Consider the following 12,915-nt stretch of genomic DNA (forward strand, 5'->3'; position numbering starts at 1 on the left):
ATGAGAACAATTAAAATAAGAAAAGGGAAGAGAGGAGAAAAAAAGAGGCACCAGCGGAGTAGTTACTGAAACCCAACACCCTGAGGCTGCGGGGCAATTGGCCTAAAGAGAAATTTGCTTAAAAGGCAACTCCTGGTGCGTGTGTTTTTGCATCTCCGTCAAGCGTCCTATTCTTTTTCTGACATCCTGTTGGCATTTTTAGGATTTTGCAACAAATTCACTGGGGAGCGGGGAGGATTACGCAACAGTTTTAGGATTTTGCAAACCATTTGTGACTTCATATTATATTTCTACTAAATACTTCTCAGATTTGCAGCATTTTATGAATGATGCATTCATTTATAACTGACCGAGCCTTAAAGTTTTACGTTTCCAACTTATAAATCTTTGGGTTTTATGTAATGTTCATCAAATCTATCTCTTCTGTTATTCTTGCCTCTGTACTGTTGTTGCTTTTTCACTCACATGCCTGTAAATTCTTAATGCGATTATTAACCGAATTAGCACAGTATCTGTTTCTTTCTGTTGAGTAAGGAATTAATTAGATCTTGCCAATAAGCATTAATAAGGCAGATGGATAAAAATTGTAATGGATTTCACTGCATTTCATATTTTAAGGTATCTACTTCACAGAGTAACACAAAATAAATCATAGACTCATTACAAAATATAATTTTTTTTAAATATAATTATTTTTGAAGAAATGGTCTTCAGGCAAACTGGCTCGAAAATCCTTTTAAGTGGTCCAAAATAAGACAAAATGGGGGGGGGGGAAGCCAGCAGGATGTAAAAATAATCCCATCATTCATAAAATACTATAGATTTAATAAGCACTTATTAGAGGTATAAAATTAAATCAAAATCAGAAAAATTAATTTTTTTAATCCTCACAATGTCAAAGAGATGACATAAAAGGACACCCAAGCGGAAACAAAAAATAAAATCAAAAGGAAAAGTGAATTTTAAGTGTTCCGGTCTCTCGATGGAGTGGTTTTAGGTAAAGCTGTCTTTGAACCCATCCTGGCTATAGAAGGCTCATTATTGGAAAGGAAGCTGTTTCTTAAGAGAGAAACTTTTTCGTAGAAAAGCAAATTACTATGTATTTGAGCCTCATGCAAGGAATACTGAATAACACCATGAATACTGGCTTTAACCATCAATTGTGGATGTAGATAAATGCAGAAACTTTTTCATGACTATTTCTCTGAATCAATAAAAGCCAAGGGCATGCTCTTCCTGTTACCTCAATGCAGTTGTTTCTAGAATCCAGCTTTCCAGAATGGACACAGCCCAGCATTCCTAGCCCCCTGAAGCTTCCCTTCTAGGTCCCAGGAGCTGGGCAAGATCCTCTGGGGTGTGGATCACTAGGCCGTTTGTCTTCCCTCAACAGTGACCAAGTTCACCCACCCACTCAGTCCTAAATCAACACCCTTCCAGCCGCAGGGTGACAGCTGTAGAAACAAAAGGAATATTCTCACTGTAATTTCCTGCATCTGTCGTCGAGAGGGGCCAGCCCGTGGGGGAACGTGTGTGCCTGTGAATACCAGCCTTCCTAATCAATCCACGTGGGGAAGCCTGACATCTGCATCCCCCAGCTGTGCTACTGCAGCCCCGGCACCATGTTTTGCTAATCATCCAAGTACAACACCATAAAAGAAAACACTTGCTCACATGGAATTCTTCTGCATATTTAAGAGGAGGGAGCAACTGAAAGGGCAGGAATACAGGAGAGGTTTTTAAAAGAACCGAATTATGCAATGTGTACAAATATTGAATCATTACGTAGTCCACTTGAAACTAAAATAATGTTAGTATGTCAATTATACCTCAATTTAAAAAAAAGAATTGAATTATGCTAAAATCTCTGCCTCTCTTTTACAGAGCACTACGAGCTGGGCAGGGACCCATGGTCATGCAGGAGCCCTCCCAGGGGAAGGGGCCAGACTTTCGGTTCTTCCCTTGTGTCCTCCACACCGGGGAAGAGGGGTTGGGTCTAGGTTTTAGGACCTTTAGACCAGTGTTTCCTAAACCTCTGATAGGAATTAGCTGGGGCATTTAGTAAAAATACAAATTCCTGGGCCCCAATCTATCCCTGCAGGAACCTGGCTGTCCAGGGATGGGGCCTGGGTAGCTCTATTTTTAACAAGAGCTACAGGTGATTTTTATCCTCTAGGAAGCTGGGGAGATACTCACATTAGACATTATCAGATAATCTAGAAATAATGGAAGAAGTCACCCCTACAGCTGTCATCTCTCCTCCAGAATGACAGAAACGACTCCAAGACATCCTCCCACAGCGTGAAGGGGGCAATAGAGAGACAGAGAACAGGATCTTTGGGTGCAGAGGCTGAGGGGAGGGGCATGGAGAGGCAGAGGTGCGCTGGTCAGGACAGACAGCAGCCTGTGGTGGTCAAGCAGTGACCTTCTGAAAGTGCTCTGTGTGCCTGAGGCCTACAGGAGCAAGGGAGTGAGGAAAGCAAGGTGGAGAGGGACGGTGGGGGAGGGACAGGGAGACAAGAGAAGCTGGTAGAGCTTTCTGACCACGGATAAGCCAAAGCCACAAGTCACCTGCTTGGCATGATTCAGGTCAAGGTGAGCATGCAGACAAGAAGGACCCCATCTCCAAATCTGTCCGCTCAGCTCTGGGGATGGAGTGACGCCATGGCAGGACCCCAACCAGAAATGCAAGGACGTTGGGAGACACGGTGGGCTTAGCTGACCATACACTCAGTGGCTGCAGCCCTGGTCCCATGGTCAGGCCTCTGCAGGGGAAGGGGCTGCTCCAGTGTGGAGAGAGCACAGTGACCCAGGAAGGGAGCTGCAGGGAGACCCACAGACCCCATGCTGAGGGTGGGCACCATGGGAGGAGCCACAGCCCTTCTGAGGTCAAAGACCTGTGATCCTCAGGCCTGGGGACCTGGAGGCCAGCTTGGCACAGCTTTGAGTCCAGAAAACTACCCACAGTACTGGGATTTCCATGTGAATAACCAAGTCCTTGGCCACTGGAGAGTTCTATTTTATTCTTCTAAAATTCGAAAATCGAATGGTATTTAAAGAAAAAGAAAAAAAAGGGGGATGGAAAGAAAAGCCAGTTAATATTTAGCTGATATTTAGTTTAAAGCCAACTAATATTTACTGAGTATTTACCATCTGCCTGGCTTCACACATGAGCTCTCATTTAAGATCCCAACGGTCCTATGGGTATCCAGGTTGGGAAACAGGGCTCAGAGAGGCCAAGGACCTGCCTTGGGTTACACAGTTAATAAGTGGCAGATCTGAGCTTTGAAGTCAGTTCTAAGTGACACGGCCACCCCCGCCCCTTAGCCATTATACTCTCTTCCTAAAATAATACCTGTCTGTAGTAGGCAGCTTCTGATGTGACTCCTGTGATACCCTGTGTAATCCCCTCCCTGTGAGCATGGGTGGGACCTATGACTTGCTTTTAACCAACAGAATATGGTGAAGGTGACAGGATGTCACTTTGAGCAAGTGACAGAGGACTGTGACTTCTGTCTTGCTAGCAGACTCCCTTGATTGACTCTTGCTGGCTTTGCTGAAGCAAGCTACCATGCTGGGGAGGACCACCCTGCAGCAACTCCAGCCAGAGAGGGTGACCTTCAGCCAGAGAAGAACCGGAGGCCCTTAGTCCAATATCCTTGAGGAACTGAAATTCTGCCAACAACTGCTTAGAAGCTTATCTGTCCACACTCGAGCCTTCAGATGAGACCCAACTCCTGGCTGACACCTCGATGATACCTCCTAAGAGACCCTGAAGCAGAGGACCTAGCTAAGCCATTCCCAGACTCCTGACCCACAGAAATGTGTTTTTTTGTTTGTTTTTGTGAGTAGGAATCAGGTCTCCTATTTTTTTATTAACAGTTTTTCAATAGATAATATGTGAACACGGTACAAAATTTCGATGACACCAAAGGGCATACAGTGAAAGGCACAACTCTCTCCTGTCTCTGTGCCTTCAGTTCTCTCCAGAGGAAACACTTATGTAGTTTTTGAATATATCTTTCTAGATGTACTTTATAAATATCTACTGCCACTTATGGGAAGTGCTTGAAGTAACCTACGTTTGTCTCTAAAATCTTGGCCTTCAGCCTGCTTTCAAACCCATTGCCTATAAATTCCCTTTCAGGTCATAACCACTCTGCTTTCAAAACCAGGTAAAGACAATGCAGATACATTTTATCCTTTTTCTTTATTTCCAGAAGGGGTTATAATGATGAGAGCAGACCCACACATTTTGATTTAGCCTCCAGCCCTCTAACCCATTAATTCTTTGTTTCAACAACTGTCGAGGATATACACAGAAATGTGTTTTGTTTTAAGCTACTAAATTTGTAGCACTTGATTACACAGTGATAGGTAGCTAACATATTGACCTTCACAGAAAATTTACTGCACCCCAAGCAGACTGTATATGTTCTCATTTAACCCTCTGGACAGAGCTGTGAGTGGGCAGCATTCTTCACATAGAAAATTGAAGGTCACAGGGTGATTTCAGGCAACGTGGACAGCAATTCTTTACATCTTTATGAGCAAAATCAGAGAACAAACCTCACCACAAAATCCAGAAAAGCAGACCCCGACTCTGAAAGAGCACCTTGCCCTACCTGAGAAACTAAAAGAGCTGGAACTAGGACACAGAAGTCAGTTCCTGTAAGTGTGCAAATCAGTATAAATAGAAAACTTCAAGAGAAGCAGAACTTTCCAAGCCAGGAGGTCACCTTTCCTTCACAGCAGGGAAAAGCTGAAGAGAGTGTGTATCAGAGAACAGAAATTACCTTCATACCCAATTTTATTCTCCTTTCTTTGGTGTTTGATGCTTAGGGAGTATATTTCAAATATACTCCCATTCCTTCTTCAGTGCTTTAAATAGAAAGCAGATGTTTCCGGATGGCAAAACGTTTCTTTAGGTAGACAATAACAACCTACTGTTCCCTTGCATAGTCTTTTTAGAGCTGAATAAACACCAATTGTTGCTCATTGAATACATTTTGGAACCTGACAGTAATTGTCCCCAAGAATAATTAGACACTGTGAAACATATGTATGCCTGGAATATGAAAACCACTCAGCAGAGAGACCACTCCCGCTTTGAACAATTTCTGGCTCCATGTAAAATGATTCTGCAAAGAACTGGCATGACCACTTCTTGCAGAAAAAAAAAAAAGAAAAATGATATTTTAATTTATTATAATCCCTCACTTGCAATGTTCACCAGGCTTTTCCTGATAGGAACCTGTAAAACCTCATGATTCTTATTATTCCTGCTTCTATCTGCTTTGAATTAAAACGAACCATTCAGACATTATCTTGCAGCCATTTAAACATGTTTCAAAGTCTCAAAGGATGCCCTAATGAGTTTACCTGGCTTGACTCTTGAATCCTTCCACACATCATTCATACAGCACCAAGAGAAAGGTGCAGCCCCAAGCTCGATGGGCATGGCACTGCCCACCCGGCTTCAAAGACCTTCCCTGGCTCTACGCCCTATAGGACCAGCTCCAAGTGCATCAGAATGATCCAGAGACCCCTGAGCACCTGTCCCTGTCCCCTCACCAGACAGGCTCTGCTGCTTTTCTGCTAGCACTTCCAAAGCACCTGCATTTTCACATGACCATGCACATGCCCTTCACTGGGGCTAAAATATCCTTCCCCCTTGACTGGCCAGAAAGGTTCCCGCTAGTCCTTTGAGTTCTACCATAGCATCTTTTTTTCTTTTTTTTAAACTTGGGCAAGGTAGTTATCTTTCTCTCTCTCTTTTTTTTTTTTTTTTAATATTTATTTATTTATTTATTTGGCTGTGCCAGTTCTTAGTTGCAGCACATGGGATCTTCACTGCCTCATGCAGGATCTTTAGTTGCAGCATGCTTGATCTTTTAGTTGCAGCATGTGGGATCTAGTTCCCTGACCAGGGATCAAACCCAGGCCCCCTGCATTGGGACCACGGAGTCTTAGCCACTGGACCACCAGGGAAGTCCCCTACCATAGCATCTTGAGACGTCTAATTTGTGCTCTCAGGATAGAGGCCCTGGACTGAGCGCCTGTCACAAAGGAACAGAAGCATGGGCTCATCAGGCTCTCAGCCCTCGTTCTAGATGGTCAACAGGCCCCTAGCTGGCAGGGTCAAATCCCTGAGCCTAGGAAAAAGATCTGAGGGAAAAAGGAGATAATGGACAAAAGGTTCTAGCACAATTCTTTCATGCAAAGAATCTACCAAACTCACAAGTATACTGTAGTTCTACTTTCACACAAAATCCCCATAATAAAGTTACCATTATTTGCAGATAATAGGATCACACATCTAGAACACCCAAGAAAATCAATTGAAAAAGTGAATATGAATAATGAAATCCAGTAAGGTGACTAGGTATAAAATTACTAATAAAAAATAACATCAATAGCCTTTCTATATATACAAACAACCAGATAGACAATATAATAGATTTTAAAAGATCCCATCTAGAGTAGCAGCCAAAAAGATACAATTTCTAGGAATCTATTTAAGAAGTAAGCAAGATCTGCATGAAAAAAGTAAAGATAACTTCTCAGGCATACAAAAGAAAACTTTAATAAATAAGATATCCTGTTCTTAAAAGAGAAAAGTCAATATGAAGATGTCAATTACCCCTAAATTAATACATACATTTAACAAAATACAAATATCAACAGAATTATTTTTAGAACTAGACAGGGTTATTCATGTGGAAAACTTAACATGAGAGGACAGCCAAGAAAATTCTGAAGATAAAGAGCAATGAGGAGGTTTAGCCATAATGCAGCCAGATATTGAAATGTATTATTATAAAGTTACAGCAAATGAAATGAAGAGCTATGAGCAAAGAAACAGACAGACTAATGGAACAGAACAGAATCTAGAAACAGAAGTCCAAGGAATTAAGTATATGATGTAGGCAGTATTACCCATCAGTGGGGACACAGAAACCATTCCATAAACCCTGTTAGAACAATGGACCAGCAACTCCCTGGGGAAAACCTGCACCTGCTGGACCTTAGCCAGAAGTCCGTCTCCTTGCCTGATCTGAGCCCCTTGAAGGGGGTCACAGCAGACCCATTCTCTTGAAATGATTTCCATCTGCCCCAAAACTGCCCAGATTAACAAAGCTGATAAATGAGAGATATCACATAAGTCACATTTGTCACAAATCTTCCTACTCCACTGACTAGGGATTCTCTTTTTGGGTCACATTTACATCAGGGAACAGAATGAGGAAAGTACCCCTGATGAACACTGACAGGCTTTCTTGATGACACTACCTTTATCGTAGAGGGCTTGACATTTTTTCAGGAGCTGTCAGCCCACGTTCTCCTGCGGGTCTCCTGTGATGTGGGTTTGACTAAGTTCTGGGACTGGTTCACAGGCTGAGGGCTGCCCCAGAGGGCCCATGAGGTCCATTGCCATGTGCTTTGGAAAAGGGTCTGTACTCTCCGAAAGGGGTGGTGGGTCCAGAGCAGTGGGTGAGGATCCCAATGGTCGGGAGGGGGAGAGGCAGAATTTCAGAAAAGCAAATCTGTGATGGAAGGCAAATATTTGCATAGGGTGGGTGAGGGGCTTCTCTGAGGATGCAGGATAGGTAAACATATGATGGGAAGATGAGACCAAGGACGGGATCAAGGAAGAAAATAAAACTCACCAGCAACACTGCAAGACCACCTCGTGTTCAAACAGCACCCTTCTACTCCTACACAGAAATTCCTCCCCCTCCTCCAAACATCCCCCTCTACCCCCGGCCCAGAGTCCAGCAAATCTTCTGGGTTTAGCAGGTGAGGGGGAAATGACTCTGCAGACATGAGAGGTGTGCTCAGAGACTGTCAAGTGCTATTTGTGGCTACAGGAGTGGGTGGCAAGAGATGAGGCCTGGGGACTTCCCTGCTGGTCCAGTGGCTAAGACTCCATGCTCCCAATGCAGGGGGCCCAGGTTTGATCCCTGGTCGGGGAACCAGATCCCGCATGCATGACGCGACTAAGAGTCTGCATGTCGCAACTGAAAGATCCTGCGTGCCGCAACAAAGATCCCATGTGCCGCAACAAAGACCCGGTGCAGCCTAAATACATAAATAAATAAATAATTTTTTAAAAAGAGATGAGGCCTGAGGGTGGGCTGAAGCCAGATAGCCAAGGATTCTGAATGACACGCTAAGGAAATTGGTCTTCATCTTGGGGGACACCGTCTCCAACTGTGCTCAGTGGAAAATATATGTCAAAGCTATTTTCTCTTTCAAATACAGTCCAAGAAATATATACGTAGGAAAAATGTTAAATGCACTTGGATAGTTGTTCTCATAATTATGGGATATCATCATTGAGAGATTGTGTTCTCTACCCAAGACTGCTGGGTCACGGGTGATGCACCAACACCCGTCTTTTGAGTTGCACACAGGCGTGTCACCTGCACTTACAAACCAGCCACCGAATCGACAGGCACCTTCTATGCATGATATTTCATCTATGGAAGGTATCCTAGGATTTCAACATACATTTGTGATTTATGTTGAAATCCTAGGATTTCAACATACATTGTGATTATCCTCTATATGTGGGATATTGAACATTTATACTAAAAAAAGTCATTCCACCTGAATCTATGGTGATAAATGGGAGTTTTAAAACAAAAAGCAGAGTTTTATGATTCACGTGCTATGAACACCAAAAGCCAAGAACCAGAAAACATCCAAGTGATGATTTCTAAAAAGTCAGGTGGCAAGCAGCCAAGTCATAACGATCAATGATTCCTGGGACAGCTAATTCAAGAGAGTGCAAAATACTGCCGAAGGAGCAGTTTGTGTTCTTCCTTTTGCTGTAACACATCTGTGCACAGAGATTTTCCTGTTATACTGCACTGCAAACAAAATATAGAAGACTTTATGCTGTGTCTGCTGTGAGGGTATGACTTGGCAACATCGTTCCTAATTAAGCAGATATGATTTTCTTATAAGACTGGAAAAATAATGTTCTCAATTTTAAATGTTGAGGGCTTTTGTATTCATCTACAGTAAACATAAAATGGGGGGAATGGGGAGTGACTGATAACAGGTTCTGGGCTTCCTTGAGGAGGGAAAAATGTTCTAAAATTAGACTGTGTTGATGATTGTACAAGCTCTGAATATGGTAAAAAGAAATCAATGAATTGTATATTTTATATAAGTGAATTGTATGGTGCATGAGTTTTATCTCAGTAAAGCTGCTTTTTTTTTAAAGATCAAGTGTAGAAAAGGATAAGAGGGAAAAAGACCCAAGTTTTCTGGCTTGGGCAGTTGAGAGGAAATGTGAGTCATGATGAGCGGACCTTGCCTATGGACCATCTGGAAGAGATGTTAGAAAGCAAATGGGGGACTTCCCTGGTGGTCCAGTGGTTAAGACTCCACGCTCCCAATGCAGGGGGCCCGGGTTCCATCCCTGGTCAGGGAACTAGATCCTGCACGCCGCAACTAAAGATCCCAAGTGCCACAACTAAGACCCGGTGCAGCCAAATAAATAAATAAATATTTTTTTTAAAACAGAAGGCAAATGGGACCCCTTTTCAGGGTGACTCTTCAAGGTTAGAAGACTAGACTGGGGAACCCACTGCAGCAGCTGAGCAGAAATCACAGGTGGATGAAACCACGCAGGGAGAGTACACAGGGAGAGAGGAGGAGAGGGACAATCCAGCTGGGGGGCACCCAGGACAGGGGCAGGAAGAGGACCCACCCTTAGAGATGAAGGACAGGGGTCAGGAAAGCAGCAGGGGAGCCAGGAAAGAGTAGTGGAGCTCAAGAGTCCTCAGGGTCATTCAGGCTGACAGAGCTTTCCAAAAATCCAGTTGGCTTCGTATCATATTGGAAGTCACCATGTAGCCCAACCTTTATCGGGAAAGGAAAACAAAGTGATGGACATATGAAATATATACCAAAACGACTTAACAGTCCTTATTTCGCGTCAGGAACATAACAGTGTTTGGTTTTAATTCTAGTTCCTTTCTTGGCTCTTTTTACCTGTCAGAGACAAAGCTGAAGAGGAGGGCGGCTCCACAAAATCATGATGCTTCTCTTTGTTGAGAGTAAGAGGTGGGGGGGGGGGGGGTTGGGGGGAGGGGGAGGGGGGGAGGGCGGGGACTTCCCTGGTGCCGCAGTGGTTAAGAATCCGCCTGCCAATGCGGGGGACACAGGTTTGAGACCTGATCCGGGAAGATCCCACACACCACAGAGCAACTAAGCCCGTGCGCCACAACTACTGAGCCTGCGCTCTAGAGCCTGCGCACCACAACTAATGAAGCCCACACACCTAGAGCCCATGCTCCGCAACAAGAGAAGCCACCGCAATGAAAAGCCCGCGCACCATAACGAAGAGTAGCCCCCGCTCGCCGCAACTAGAGAAAGCTCGTGCACAGCAACGAAGACCCAACACAGCCAAAAAATAAATAATAAATAAACTTATAAATAAATTTATTTTTAAAAAAAAGAGTAACGGGGAGACTAGTTCAGGCTGTGGAACAGTACATGCTCCCTAGGAGGACCTGATCATCTGTGTGACCTTGGCCAAGTCACTTCCCTCAACATTGACAGAACCACCTCAAGGGACTGTTTAGATTAAATGTGATAATATATGCAAAGTGCTTTCTTTCTTTCCTTTTTTTTTTTTTTTTTTTAACTTTTTGGCCACACTGCACAGCATGTGGGATCTTAGTTCCCTGACCAGGGATTGAATCCGCGCCCCCCCCATTAGAAGCGCCGAGTCTTAACCACTGGACCACCAGGGAGGTCCTGCAAAGTGCTTTTTTATTAGTAATAGCAGCCGGTTAAAGGAATATTATGATAATATATTAATTACAGGCGTGAGACATCACTGCAGGGAAGACAATCCCCTTTTCCACCTTAGACAGCTCAACATGCCCAAAGAGACCTAGCCCTCTCTCCCTGTTATCATCAGTAAATTAAACAAAAGAGAATCTTCAAAAAGAATAACTGTGTACTTTCACAATTTAAAAAAATTTTTCATAGCTTAAAAAATTTAGAAGCAGGGATTTATTTTTTCCTTTACTGGCAAATTAGTACTAACTATGGCAAACTGGTTTTGTGTTTCATTTTTGTCTTTTGGGTTCCTGGGTAGCAGCAAGGGGGATCCTAGTACCAGTTCTAGAAACCAACCGTGGTTAAGTATATAGCTTACCACTCTGAATTTGGGTTCAGGGGGAAAAAGCTCTTTTTGTTTTCCTAGGAACCACTCGTGTAAAATTAGAATCGCATGGTGTTAAGAGGCTGGTAACTTGCCAGGTCAATTGCAAAAGGTGTAAAATACAAAACCAAAGGTGCAGACATACCTCAAAAGAGCATTTGTGATGTATTCATTTACACTATCTATCAGTTGGTCTCTCAGGCTAATAGATATTTTATGTGTGTATTATAATACAAAATTTTCTACAAAAATAGGTGGCAAGTATAGAGTCGCCAGATTTGGTGCACGCGCGCACACACACACACACACACACACACACACACACACATACATATACACAAATACAGAACTGGCGAAATTTAAATTTCATGGATAATTTTAAAATTATTTTCATTGCGCTATAATTCAGATATCATAAAACTCACCCTTTTAAAGTGTACAGTTCAGTGGTTTTCAGTTTACTTACAGCATTGTACAGCCATCACCACTATTTAATTTCAGAGCATTTTCATCACCCCCAAAACCCCATTCATACTCATTAGCAGTCACTCCCATTCTCCCCACCTCCAGCCCCAGGCAACCCCTCATCTACTTTCTGTCTCTATGGATTTGCCTGCTCTGGACATTTCATATACATGGAATCACAGTATGTGGCTTTCTGTGTCTGGCTTTTTTCACTGAGCACAATGTTTTCAAGGTTTATCCCTCATGTAGCATATATCAGTACTTCATTCCTTTTTATGGCTGAATATTAATCCATTGTATGGATATACTACATTTTGTCTCTCCATTCATTAGTTGATGGACACTTGTACTGTTTCCACCTTTTGGCTATTATCAATAATGCTGCTACGAATATCTGTGTACTAGATTTATGTGGCCACGTGTTTTCTTGGCTCTTGGGTTTATACCTAGGAGTGGAATAGTCATATGGTAACTCTATGTTTAACTTTTTGAGGAACTGCCAGGCTTATTTCCAAAGAGGCTGCACCATTTTGCATACCCACCAGCACTGTCTGAGAATTCCAAAGTGCCTGCATCCTTTCCAGAACTTGTTGTTGTCTGTCTTTTTTATTACAGCCCTCCCAGTGGGCATGAAGTAGAGGCTAACAGATACCTAACACATCTCTAGCGGGACAATGGTGTACCTGATGAAGGTGACCTGCACCCTAGGTAGACAGACAGAATGTGTGCCCACTCTGGGCCTCCACGGTCTTACTTGGGTCGCTGCTGTCCCAAGGAGGAACCCACCTCACACTAGGCTGCCTATTTCAGGGTCTCTTATGAACAGGAGAATTTTTTAGTGCTTTTAGAAATATTGAAAACACAGAAAACGGAGGCTTTGAGAGAGGCAAGGAAGGAGTTCAGTAAATACCGAAGCAAAAGGTTTTTAAGTAAGGCAACCTTGGGAGATACAAGCAAAGCTGTAGATTGTGGGCAGGCCATATCTCAAAGACTAGGAAGATGTTCTCCTGGGCTCTGCCATTCTCCTCTTGTCTGGAGTGGCCTGGACAGAGTTGAAACTCAGCATCCCTGTGGGCTGGGGAGAGGTGGTTATGGAAGTCCCCAGTGCCTCAGGAGCATGTCTACTGTTCTTGCTCTGCTTCCAAGCTACTCTGACCATCTCTCAGAGGCTTGAGCTACATGAAGAGAGCTCTGGATCCTTCCAGAACTTCTCTTGTGCAGCTGGAAGCCCCTTGGCTGCTTCCGGCCAATGGTGCCTGCTGGTA

The 12,915-nt window shown here is 43.4% G+C and overlaps 1 protein-coding gene across 11 annotated transcripts in view; it reads right to left on the bottom strand.

The window, feature by feature from the left end:
* Positions 1-12,915, bottom strand: part of HOMER2 (homer scaffold protein 2) — a 96,658-nt gene that overhangs the window by 49,453 nt on the left and 34,290 nt on the right. For 3 of the 11 annotated variants that reach the window (XM_082388521.1, XM_082388514.1, XM_082388520.1), the window contains exon 3: positions 9,722-9,873. The exons of the other annotated variants lie outside the window; for them this stretch is intronic. The gene's annotated coding sequence lies outside the window, so the exon portion shown is untranslated. The remainder of the gene's footprint in view (positions 1-9,721; positions 9,874-12,915) is intronic. 11 annotated transcript variants of the gene reach the window in all.

This window comes from Balaenoptera borealis (assembly GCF_965194805.1).
Source record: "Balaenoptera borealis genome assembly, chromosome: 3".
Lineage (NCBI taxonomy): Eukaryota > Metazoa > Chordata > Mammalia > Artiodactyla > Balaenopteridae > Balaenoptera > Balaenoptera borealis.